The sequence below is a fragment of the Hyperoodon ampullatus genome (assembly GCF_949752795.1).
Source record: "Hyperoodon ampullatus genome assembly, chromosome: X".
Classification (NCBI taxonomy): Eukaryota; Metazoa; Chordata; class Mammalia; order Artiodactyla; family Ziphiidae; genus Hyperoodon; species Hyperoodon ampullatus.
Genome location: NC_136913.1, coordinates 20,040,175 through 20,053,533, shown reverse-complemented (window position 1 = coordinate 20,053,533; position 13,359 = coordinate 20,040,175). Strand labels below are relative to the sequence as shown.

Here is a 13,359-nt window from a genome sequence, read left to right as displayed (position 1 = left end):
GGGGACGCGGGTTCGTGCCCCGGTCCGGGAAGATCCCACATGCCGCGGAGCGGCTGGGCCCGTGAGCCATGGCCGCTGAGCCTGTGCGTCCAGAGCCTGTGCTCCGCAATGGGAGAGGCCACAACAGTGAGAGGCCCGCGTACTGCAAAATAAATAAATAAATAAATAAATAACGCTTTGGATTTCCTGCCACATTTTGTGATGATTAGTCATTCATTCAGTATCTGTTGAACACTTACTAGGTAGTGCTGCTGGCACCATGCCAACTGCTCCTTGCAGAATCGACAGCCAAACCACACAGAATGAATCAGGGACCATAAGCTGGTGCCCTGAGCAGTTTTATTTGTTAGGAGATAGATACACACAGAGGCATATATGAATTTTCACTTGAATTACCTTAAGGCAGGGTATGCACTCTCTAGTTTAGCCCCTGACCTACCCTTTCTACTATATCATATCCAGTAAGATTAGCCTATTTATGTAATCTCTCTGACCCCATAAGCATTCAGATATACAACCTGCAATTAATTAATAATGGCAAAGTAGTGTGATACCAGCAGAGAAGATGGAAGGGCAAAGAGGTCTCTGGGAACACCCAGAAGGGAGCCAGTCGCTTGGCATGAAAAATTTGAAGGAGACCACTCGAAGAAAATAATGTGTTTATCCCCATTACCTCCCAGTACATAATGTTTCTATTCAGTGAAGCTCTATTTATTCCAAAATAATAGAAGTACAATGTTTTGCCCTTCATTTCCCAGTTAAACTTATGTTACCTCTTTAAACTTTCAAATCAAAGCTCTTCTACTTCTGACTCCCACTTGTGATGTAGGGAGTGAAAAGGAGTATTGCTCTTATGCGGATAATGAAAAAATAACCAAAATAACTTCAATTTTATGACTTTTTCCAAACCTATCAGACAGCTGAAGTCACAGAACAACCAAATGGCAGTGGCAAGGATGCAGAGCAACCAGAACTCTCATACGTTGCCAGTGGGAATGCAAAACTGTAGAGCCAGTTTGGAAGATAGTCTGACAGTTTCTGACAAAGTTAAACATATACCAACCCTATGTACCTGCAATCACAGTCCTACATATCTACCTGAAAGAAATGAAAATTTATGTTCACACAAAAACCTATACATGAACATTTATAGCAGCTTTATGAATAATCACCAAAACTTGAAAAGCCAGATGTCCTTCAACTGCTGAATGGAAAATCAAACTGTGGTACATTCATACAATGGAATATCACCCAATAATTAAAAGGAATGTGTATATGTATGACACCCCAGTCGCAATGTTTACATCTAAACACCCAAATCTTGGTTTTTAAATACCATTATCCAATAAAAGGAACTAGGGCTCTTTGAAGAACTTGATTCCAGGGCTTTGGCAAGGAAAATACAAGATGAACCTAGAGCATGTTTTTGTACCAGAAAGTAAAGAAGTGCTCCAAAAAATTAGAAAAAAAAAAAAAGGATGAAGTCATGTTGAAACGGCATAGGAGCCAACCTGAAAGAGCTCCCAATGGCCAAAGTTGGAACAACTTGAACAAGAAAATATAGTATTGGAATATAATCCTAAGAATAAATAAATATTCATGTGTCCATGCTGATCGAAACAACTGAATAAAAAACTAAACAGGGGAGAAGGGACAGCTCTCTCATAGAGAAGAATTCTAATTAAATAATACAGAAGGAATGAAGAAAATAAAAAATAAACATTACAACACCACATTAGTAATTGCTGCAGGCAAGATCCACCAATGGATGCTAAAATTAGTTTCCAAAAGTTTTAAGTAGAAACAAGATATTTGTTTAGTCTCAAAGTATCTCTCCAAGGACTTCCCTGGTGGTGCAGTGGTTAAGAATCCGCCTGCCAATGCAGGGGACACGGGTTTGAGCCCTGGTCTGGGAAGATCCCACGTGCCGCAGAGCAACTAAGCCCGTGTGCCACGACTACTGAGCCTGCGTGACACAACTACTGAAGCCCACACGCCTAGAGCCCGTGCTCCACAACAAGAGAAGCCACCACAATGAGAAGCCTGCACACCACAACAAAGAGTAGCCCCCGCTTGACACAATTAGAGAAAGCCCACGCACAGCAACGAAGACCCAACGCAGCCAAAAATAAAATATAAATAAATTTATTTAAAAGAAAGTATCTCTCCAAAATATTTAATAATTACAAAGAGGAAAATAGTAAGTTTATAGTCAAGAATACTGGTAGATGCCACCTGACAGATTAGCCAAGTGATCAAGATTAACATCACCAGTAATACATGTGAGCATCATGTACCCTGTGACATGCTGTACTGAAAAGGGCACATCACCTCTGTGTCCTCCTTCCTGAGAACGTATAGCTTCAATCTAATCACGAGAAAACATCAAACAAACACAAATTGAGGAACCTCCTACAAAATGACTCACCAGTACTCTTCGAAAGTGTCAAGTCATAAAAGACAAGAAAACACTGTGGAAATGTCAGATTGAAGGAGACCAAGGACACACAACTAAATGCAATATGGAACCGTGTGTCATATCCCAGAACAGCAAAAGGATGTTAGGGGGAAAAAATGGTGAAATCCAAATAAATTCTTTAGTTTAGCTAATAGCACTGTAACAGGTTTAATTTCTCAGTTTTCATAGTTGCTCTATAGTTTGATAAGATGTAATATGAGGGGAAACTGGGTGAGGGTATATGGGAACTCTGTGCTATTTTTGCAACTTGTCTGTAAGCCTGAAATTATTTCAAAATAAAAAAGTTAAAAAGCAACAATAAGAAAATCAGAGGTGTAATTCTTAAGCTCCTGTGACTGTCTTTTCCAACAATGGCCCCACTCGCTCTTCCAGAACCTTGACACTCCCTGATCAAGAGGTGCATTCTATTTACCCTCCCCTTCAACTGGGGACTTTAAAGTCCTGGGCAGGACTTTATTACAACTACAATAAATACAAGAGACACTGCATGACTTCTGAATCTAGGTCATAAAAGGTGTTGCAGATTCTACGTGGCTCCCTCTCTAGATACTCACCCTTGGAACCCAGCCACCATTTGCTGAGGAAGCCGAGGCCACATGAAGAAGTCACAAGTATACGTTTCAGCTGAAAGCCCCAGCTAACAGCTAAGCCAACAGCCAGACCTGTGAGAATGCCTTCAGATTATTCTAGCCCAACGCCTTGAAGCTGTCCCATCAGTCACTGAGTGGAACAGAGAAATGCTGTCCCCGCTGAGCCCTGCCCAAACTGCAGATTTGTGAGCATAATTATTGTTGTTATTGTTGTTACTGTATTAAGCTACTAAGGCTTGGGGTGATTTGTTATGCAGCAAAAGAAATCTGGAACAGCTGCCCTAAATTGATATGATTAATTGCTATTGGAAGATACTGGGTTTTACATCCACTTCACCCCTTAAAAGCTTTACTCACGACGGTAAAAAGAGAACTCATAACTGGTGTGATTTTGGTAGCATTTTTTGCCATTTTGTTTTTGCAGTGATTTCTTTTCCAATACGGTATCCCTTTCCGAAACAGATCAATATGACATTAAGTTATTAAGACACAGCCTAAGGGTGTATTAGACTTGTGTTTTGCTAGGTCTCATTCTAAGCACATCCATATTAACGTCTACCTATATCACTTTCAGAAATAAGTCATCCCCTTTGTCAGTTAATAAGGAGCAAAGTGATCAGTGTCCTCAATTTCTCCCTTTCCTCTGTGCCCTAAACTCGCCCTTTAAGTTCAAATCTCTTGCCTTCTAAGTAGAGCTGGGACCACACAAATAACCATCATTTACCTGCAAAGGTATGTTTTAATGGTCTTCAATTGGATTTTTTCTTAAGTTTATCAACTTCACACTAAGAATTATGTTGAAAGTAGAAAAGCAAGACACATCATCTTACCAGTAAAACATGCTTATATCAAAGATACCAGATAATAGGTCAATAACCATCTTAGGACTATTTGAGAACCTCTTTTCCTTACAAAGTTCCTAAGTCTTAATTTTCACAATTAAGCTAAGTTACTACCTTAATCTTAAAGAAATTACAAAATATATTATACCATCTTTGAGATATTAACGTGGAGAAAATAAAACAGGGAATTATCAATGCTTATTTTTCTTCCTGATATAATTAAGGAACGGACTAATATTCTAGGGACGCACATTACAAAATTATTTTGCTCTTATCTATTAGATTAAAGCGAAGCATGTTTCAGCGTACCTTCTGTGAAGTCGCTCTTCCATCTGAGCTCACATCAGTCTCTTGCTTTTTTCTACTTTGAGAGCGAGGAAAACAGCATCAAAAAAAAAGATGGCGTTTTAAATCAGAAACACCTGAGTTTGAATCCGGGTTCTCTGTCAGGTACTTGTTACGTCAGCAGTTCTCAAAATTTTAACGTGCATCAAAATCACCTGGAAGGCTTGTTAAAACACAGATTACTTGCGGCCCAGCCCAAAGGTTTTGATTCAGTATGTGTGGGATGGGGTGTGAAATCTGTATGTCTTAAGAGTTTCCAGATGATGCTGAGTTGTACACATGTGAACAAATTACTCCTTGGTTTGAATCTCAGATGCTGCGGCTGAAAAAAAATTGGAAAGTTTCTACCTACACCATAAATATTCATTTCCTTTCCCTATATTAGTCAATACCCAAGATACAGGTTCAGTGTCCCTTTCCACAGTTCTGAAACCCAAACATTTCAGAAAACAGAACTTTTTCTTTTAAGTTTGGTTTAAATTCGTTTGGCAACAAACCTGGTCTATTAACAGTCTTCATTTATTATTTATTTTTTTACTTTATATCTCTTTATTATATGTATAGGTTGGTTATTGGGTGCTGTGGCCCTACCCCACTAGAGTTGTTATGTATTATATAGGCTACAAACTATACTACCTTTCTAGAATGAGGGAAAATGTATGAATCCTGAAGTCCTGGCTCTAAATGTTTTGGATAAGAAACTGGCGACCTGTCTTTAGCACTTTAACATATTTATATATTTTCTTTGATTTACTTAGCTATTTTCAGCTTTCTCAACTTGATTATAAATCCCTCAAGAGCAGAATCATGTCTTGTGTGGCAACCCTCACACCACCTACTACACACTGAATATGAAGTATGTGCTAAATAAATAACCACTGGTTTGAATTTATTGACCCTAATAAGATTTGAGTAGAAGACTGACATGATTCCATAGTATGAGATTCAAAAAGGAAAGATGAATCAAAAACATTGCAGGGTTCTCAAAACTGCAATTCTGACTGTAATCCCCATAATCCCAAATGGTTCTGACAAGAAGAAAATGTGACAGTGACATTTCTGCTCTTCTTTGCACTTGTCACACATCGCATCTAAAGTATTGAAATCGGGCCATGTTTCTGCTCACCTTCTTAAGGACCTGTGCCCTATTAACTCCCATACTTCTATTTGACCTCTCTGTTCTAATGGCTCCTTTTCACAAGCCTTTGCCTTTGCTCAAAACTGTTGCATCTTTAAAAATGAAAGAGAAAGAAAGCATGTTATGCACAGAGGAACAAAGGTGTTGTTACTTAGGTGTATTATCCACGAGAAGGTGACAAATTCCATTTGTGATCCAGGAAACAAAAGTGAGGTTGGCAAGCAGGGTAAGGACAGTCAACAGGATCCACTTAAAGAAGCTTGCAAAGATGCTGCAAGGGCCAGAGTGCTCATTCAGAAGGCAAACTTTGATGGGAAACTAGATACCAGGCACCTGGATCATCAGCGGGACCGTACGACAAAGCCTGTCCAGCTCGGTTTGCTTTATTTGTCAGTACATACGTAGAGATTTTTGGTCTTACGGTCACGACTCTTTTAACAGCCCTCTAACACTACATCTCCACATCCAGAAAAGTCCCCTTGAATCTAAAAGCCCAAATAAAGAAAAAAGCAGCACTATTCACACGCCAAAATGGTGACACAGAGCGGCCGGAGGGCACGGAAGCGGGCTCCTGGGGCCGGGCCGGGGCCGGGCCGGGGCTGGACCGGAGATGGCGCCGCCGGCGGGCGGCGCAGCTGCGGCCTTGGACCCCGGCTGGGCCGCGGTGCTCCTGGCCCGTGCTCACCGCGGTGAGGCCGTTGGGCGCGGGGTCGGACGCCGAGACGCAGCTGCAGAGGCTGCAGCTGAGCGCGGACGCCGAGCAACCAGGGCGCTTCCGGCTGGAGCTGCTTGGCGCGGGGCCCGGGGCGGTCAGTTTGGAGCGGCCCTGGGAATCAGCCTCCTACACCGTCCGAGGCCCCACCCAGCATGAGCTGCAGCCTCCACCAGGAGGGCCTGGGACTCTCAGCCTGCACTTCGCCAACCCTCAGGAAGCTCAGCGGTGGGCAGCCCTGCTCCGAGGTGCCACCATGGAAGGACAGAATGAGGAACTAGCAGGGCGCCTAGACCCGGGCCACAGAGGGTGGGGATGAGAAGCGGGCAGCCATCCTGGCCCAGCATCATGTGGCCCTCAGCATCCAGCTGCAGGAGGCCTGCTTCCTTCCCGGCCCCATCAGGCTACACGGCACAGCTGAAGATGCTGCATCCTCTGCCCATGTCTCGCTGCTGGTCCACCCGCACTGCACCATTGGGGCCCTCCAGGAGCAGATATTCTTGGAGTTCGGCTTCCCACGGGCTGTGCAGCGCTGGGTCATCGGGAGGTGCCTGTGTGTCCCTGGATACAGCCTTGCTTTTTATGGGGGCCCGTGGGACCAGGACTCTCAGCCCCCCCGAGAAGCCCCAGGACACAATCAGCGCCCCCCGAAGATGGATGTGGAACTAGGCCGCCTGATTCCTTAGTCACTGGGGCTGCCCCAAGCCCCTCAGCCAGCCGGCTCCAGCCTCCCCAACGCCCTTCAGCCCAGCGGGCCCCGCCCTTCCTGCACCTTCATCAGTGCCCCAAAGCTGACCGGGCTGTGAGATGTGCAGCACCCAGAGGCCCTGGGCTTGGGAACCCCGTCCCACAGCCTCCACCCAGCAGCTACCAAAGGACACAAGGAGAGACGATGGCCCTTCCCTTCCAGGCCCAAGGTCCCTGGAGCCCCTCCTGAATCTCTCAGGGAACCTCTGCTGACCTCTCACGGGAGACAAAGCCGGAGTTGCAGGGGGAGGGGCTGTGAGCTGGAGTCATTAAATACACTTCTGAGCCAAAAAAAAAAAAAAAAAAAAAAATGGTGACACAAACAAATTCACATTCTCATCAGGACTGGTCCATTCTGCAGGATCAAGAATTTCACAGGCCATTGCTTCGGCTAGACCACACAGAACCTCCCCTCCAGATATACGAAGTGCATCAGTGGGTTTTCAAATTAACACTTATTGAAATTTGAAACCTCTTCTTTTTCTTAATTTTTCCTGGTACTATCTACTGACCTTCAGAGCTGGTATTCTGGGTAATGCACATGTAATTGCAAAGGCAAGAAAATAAGAGAATAGAGCCATGGAAAGAGATTGAGACAGACAGAGAAGGGGGTGGGGAGAAGGAGAAGATACAGAAAAGATTAGGATTAGCGATAGGAAATCCCCAATACTCTCTCCTTTTTTAACGTATGAAAATGGAGATTTCGTATAGTTCAACTTAAACATAAATAACTACTCTCACATTTTTATAAGAAAAAAGAGAAAGAAATGAGAGGCAATATACATAAGGATGATCTAGACGTATACGGGCCCTGCATCTCCACACTGCTAACTCTGATCATCCACTTTCGGAGACGAAAACCCAGTGGCCATTGTGTGCCGGGTCATGATTTAGAGAATCACAAGAAAGGAACGTAGGCTTAAAAAGAGCCACATCAAAATGAATGGCTGAAGGGCCAGAGGTTAGACCCATGTCTTCAGAGTTGCCACTCTCCTTTTAGATTCTTAACTCAGACTGTCGATGGCCCCCTTTCTCGAAGACCGTGCTAAAATCCACCACTGCGATCCGGAGCATTTGCTCTTAGCGCCGTCTTCCCTGCAAAAGGCCCGGGCCTCCCCTGCAATATCAGTCTGAGTGGCCAGGTGCCCACGGACTGATAAAAGCACACACTTCCCTTCCTATTTCTTTCTTTGTTTCCTGGGTGAGGCTAGACTGCTTCCAATTTTGCCACTTGACAATTTGGCTTCTGTCAGACTCAGTGTCTCTCACCTCAGGGAGAGGGAAACGAGGAAAGGAAATGGCAATAACTTCTTTCTTCTATTTTTCCTCCAAAAGCGTCTTTTTCTGACACTCCACTTTCAGTTAGTTGAAAACTGGATCCTCGCCAGGGCTCAGAATGAGGAATGTGTTGTCATCGCCTGGGAGAATAAATTGGGCAGGACTCCTCAACTCTGGCAGTTCGTGGCACTTACGTGGGGTAGCTGTTTTCAAGCACACGTTCCCAGGCCCCTACTCAATCAGAATCCCCAGCATCTGTCTTTTTTTTAACATCTCTATTGGAGTATAATTGCTTTACAATGGTGTGTCAGTTTCTGCTGTATAACAAAGTGAATCAGCTATACATAAACATATATCCCCATATCTCCTCCCTCTTGCGTCTCCCTCCCACCCTCCCTATCCCACCCCTCTAGGTGGTCACAAAGCACCGAGCTGATCTCCCTGTGCTATGCGGCTGCTTCCCACTAGCTATCTGTTTTACATTTGGTAGTGTATATACGTCCATGCCACTCTCTCATTTTGTCCCAGCTTACCCTTCCCCCTCCCCGTGTCCTCAAGTCCGTTCTCTACATCTGCGTCTTTATTCCTCTCCTGCCCCTAGGTTCTTCAGAACCATTTTTTAAAATAAGATTCCATATATATGTGTTAGCATACAGTATCTGTTTTTCTCTTTCTGACTTACTTCACTCTATGACAGACTGGGTCCAACCACCTCACTACAAAAAACTCAACTGTATTTCTTTTTATGGCTGAGACATATTCCATTACATATATGTGCCACATCTTCTTTATCCATTCTTCTGTTGATGGACACTTAGGTTGCTTCCATGTCCTGGCTATTGTAAATAGAGCTGCAATGAACATTTTGGTACATGACTCTTTTTGAATTATGGTTTTCTCAGCGTATATGCCCAGGAGTGGGATTGCTGGGTCTATGGTAGTTCTATCTGTAGTTTTTTAAGGAACCTCCATACTGTTCTCCATAATGGCTGTATCAATTTACTTTCCCACCAACAGTGCAAGAGGGTTCCCGTTTCTCCACACCCTCTCCAGCATTTATTGTTTGTAGATATTTTGATGATGGCCATTCTGACTGGTGTGAGGTGATACCTCATTGTAGTTTTGATTTGCATTTCTCTAATGATTAGTGATGTTGAGCATCCTTTCATGTGTTTGTTGGCCATCTGTATATCTTCTTGGAGAAATGTCTGTTTACGTCTTCTGCCCATTTTTTGATTCAGTTTTTTTTTTTTTGATATTGAGCTGTATGAGCTGCTTATATATTTCGGGGATGAATCCTTTGTCAGTTGCTTCGTTTGCAAATATTTTCTCCCATTCTGAGGGTTGTCTTTTTGGCTTGTTTACGGTTTCCTTTGCTGTGCAAAAGCTTTCGAGTTTCATTAGGTCCCATTTGTTTATTTTTGTTTTTATTTCCCTTTCTCTAGGAGGTGGGTCAAAAAGGATCTTGCTGTGATTTTGGTCAAAGAGTGTTCTTCCTATGTTTTCCTCTAAGAGTTTTATAGTGTCTGGCCTTACATTTAGGTCTTTTAATCCATTTTGAGTTTATTTTTGTATATAGTGTTAGCAAGTGTTCTAATTTCATTCTTTTACATGTAGCTGTCCAGTTTTCCCGGCACCACTTATTGAAGAGGCTGTCTTTGCTCCTTTGTATACTCTGGCCTCCTTTATCATAGATTAGGTGACCATAGGTGCATGGGTTTATCTCTGGGCTTTCTATACTGTTCCATTGATCTATATTTCTGTTTTTGTGCCAGTACCATACATTCTTGATTACTGTATCCCTGTAGTATAGTCTAAAGTAAGGGAGCCTGATTCCTCCAGCCCCGTTTTTTTTTTGTTTTTTTTTTTCCTCAAGACTGCTTTTGTTATTTGAGGTCTTTCATGTTTACATACAGATTGTAAAATTTTTTGTTCTAGTTCTGTGAAAAATGCCACTGGTAATTTGATAGGGATTGCATTGAATCTGTAGATTACTTTGGGTAGTAGAGTCATTTTCACAATGTTGATTCTTCCAATCCAAGAACATGGTATATCTCTCCATCTGTTTGTATCATCTTTAATTTTGTTCATCAGTGTCTTACAGTTTTTTGCATATAGGTCTTTTGATTCCTTAGGTAGGTTTATTCCTAGGTATTTTATTCTTTTTGTTGCAATGGTAAATGGGAGTGTTTCCTTAATTTTTCTTTCAGATTTTTCATCATTAGTGTGTAGGAATGCCAGAGATTTCTGTGCATTATTTTTGTATCCTGCAACTTTACCAAATTCATTGATTACCTGTTGTAGTTTTCTGGTGGCATGTTTAGGATTCTCTATGTATAGTATCATGTCATCCGCAAACAGTGACAGTTTTACTTCTTCTTTTCCAATTTGTATTCCTTTTGTTTCTTTTTCTTCTCTGATTGCCATGGCTAGGACTTCCAAAACTATGTTGTATAATAGTGCTGACAGTGGACATCCTTGTCCTGTTCCTGATCTTGGAGGAAATGCTTTCAGTTTTCCACCATTGAGAATGATGTTTGCTGTGGGTTTGTCGTATATGGCCTTAATTATGTTGACATAGATTCCCTCTATGCCCACTAAGTGAAGACTAAAATAATAAATAAATAATAATAAATAAATAAATAAATTTAAAATAAAAAACAAATATTGATTCAGTAGGCAGATATAGAGAGTTTCTCCTGTACCTACTTGATAGAAAGTTTTCCACTAATGAAAGTGAAAGGATTTTTATTAGTTTTTGTTTCTTTTTCAAACATTTCCTAAGGTTTCTGGGAATGGCAGTTGGTAGTGAAGAGAAACCATCACCACAGGTTTAGAGGTAGGTCAGAGGTCCATCTTTTTTCAGACCCCTATAGCTCCATGACTTCTCTCCTTACATGTATGTCCACTCTGGAGAAAATTTATATAAAAATAAGATAGTATTCGGGGCCTTATTTCTACATCCATTCACTCATTCACACATCCAGTATTGCTTGAGAGTCTGCTATACCAGGCACTGTTGTAGGTGTGGAGGCTACAGCAGTGAACAAAAACACAAGACCCTACCCTCATGGAATTTCCCTTTTGCTGGGGCAGATGCACACACAAAAACCAAACAGCTACTCTGTATAGAATTCATCAGGGGTAGATGGGTGGTGTGGGGGGAAGTGAAGCAGGGAAAGGAGAAGAGGGAGCATCAAGGAAGTGAGTGTCCATTTCACAGTGGACGGTCAGGGAAGGCCTCCATGAACAGGAGACATTTAGGCAGACAGCAGAAGTAAGCAAGGGAACCAGGCTAGCCAAGTGGTTATCCAGATGAAGAGCATAGATGGCAGTGGGAACAGCAAGTGCAAAGGCCCTAGGGTATATAAGAAACAGAACAAGTGACTATCTTATGGGTATGATTGGTTTCAAAACTTTGACATTTGTTTTAGGGGCTGCTGGGAAGTTTGTAAAACTAACTTGGGTACTGTGACTCCTTTTCTCCCCACTTGAAAATTAAAAAGTGACCATCAATTAAGGTCAGATAATTATGCAGATTTTTTTTGGCACAACACAGAAGGATGTGTGCTCTTCATCTCTTTCTGAAAGAAAACATAATAGGGTCCATGCTCAGGGAACCATTGTGCTTCTGGGACATCGGAGCAGCAAGACAGCACAGCAGCATCCCCTCCGCAAAGGACTACGGGTTTTGGAAAGAGAGAAAGGAGAGCTGAGTCCAAAGCTTGGTCCTGCAAAATGCAAGAGAATAAACAGAGACACCAACCCAGGACTTTTGCTAGTTGCACAGACGGAGTGTCACCACCCCTGGAAAATCCTTCATGCTTGGGCAGGAGCCAAAAACCAGTGAGCATTACTGTGAAAATGAGGACTGTGTCCACGGCCTGTATACTCTTCTTTTTTTCTTTTAAAAAGATTTTATTCAATGTCTTTATAAAGCAACATCCAGACTCCAGATCCAGCGGCCAAGGAGACCCTATTATGCTGTGGGTACCAGCTGGGGCATGGCAGGCAGCTCTGGCTTCCCACCCTTCTGCTCGGAGATGGAGGTTGTGGGCAGTATTTCATCTTTGGGTTCCACGATGCTCACGTGATCAGGCAGGGGCTTCTTAGGGCCAGTCTTACCAGTTGGGTCCCAAGGCAGCATGATCTTTACCTTGATGCCCAGCACACCGTCTGAGCAGCACATGGCACACAGGAGTATCAACATAGTAGTTAACAGGGTCCCCACTATGGATCATCAGGCCATCCACAAACTTCATGGATTTAGCCCTCTGTCCTGGGAGTTTCCCAGACACCACGACCTCACAGCCTTTAGCCCCACTCTCCATGATGAACCGCAGCACACCACAGCAGGCCCTCCACACAGCAAGGCCTCCTAGGAATTTGTAACGCAGAGACTCTGCCTGGGCAATGGCGCACAGACTTCTTGTGGCCACCTTTTCAGCATAAAGCTCTACACTGCCCTCAGAGAAGCCAAATCTCTTCTGAACCACAGCAGTCAATTCCCAGATCCGCCGGCCCTTCTCACCAAGAACATTGTGTGTCCTGGTGGCCAAGATAATGATTTCTGTCCTGGTTGGTGTAACTTGGACCTCAACTCCAGAGTACCCATCTTCAGCCAGCTCCCAAATGAGAAACTCGTTCCGTTCAGCTTTGAATATGCCGTCAGCAACAAACTTCCTCTTCTTGGAAATCTGCACCGCCTTTTTGCCACCACGCGCCACCGAAAGGAAAAGGCTGTACACTCTCTTAATTAGAATATATGGGTGCCTGTTCAAGGTGGATCGATGAGCAGGCACCTTGAGCACCCTTGGGGAGCTGGGTAAAAAGCAGCTCTCAAAGAAAGGGCTCTTGAAGAGGCCTTAAGAGGGAACCCAAGAGGTGCCAGGAGAGCAGAAGAAGGCCAGTGCCAGCCCTTTCAAAACTCCACGCAAACTCAGTCACCTTACGGCCATGAGATGTCACCAAGAAGAGACATGGTTTTGTTTGTTTTTGTCTTTTTTTAGCAGCAGATTTTCTCTCTGACATTCAGACATTGTCTACAAGCGTCTGACTTTCTGAGATTGTTTGAGAAAAAAAAAAAAGCCTAATTATTCAAATGTCTGGGTCAGTGGTTCTTAAACTTCTGACTACAGAAGGATACCCTGGGAACTTGTTAAAAATTTCAGTGTGAGGCCCCATACCCCGGAGATGAAAAATGTAGGTCTAGGAATATGCATTTTTAC

At 43.2% G+C, this 13,359-nt stretch overlaps 2 pseudogenes across 2 annotated transcripts; one reads left to right on the top strand and one right to left on the bottom strand.

Annotated features, from left to right (window-relative positions):
* Window positions 1-5,945: 5,945 nt before the first annotated feature.
* Window positions 5,946-7,066, top strand: LOC307069401 (sharpin-like; annotated as a pseudogene). The gene has a single exon. The product of its transcript is annotated as a sharpin-like (transcript).
* Window positions 7,067-12,047: 4,981 nt separating this feature from the next.
* LOC307069308 (small ribosomal subunit protein uS3-like) lies at window positions 12,048-12,462 on the bottom strand (annotated as a pseudogene). The gene has a single exon. The product of its transcript is annotated as a small ribosomal subunit protein uS3-like (transcript).
* Between the last annotated feature and the right edge of the window lie 897 nt (window positions 12,463-13,359).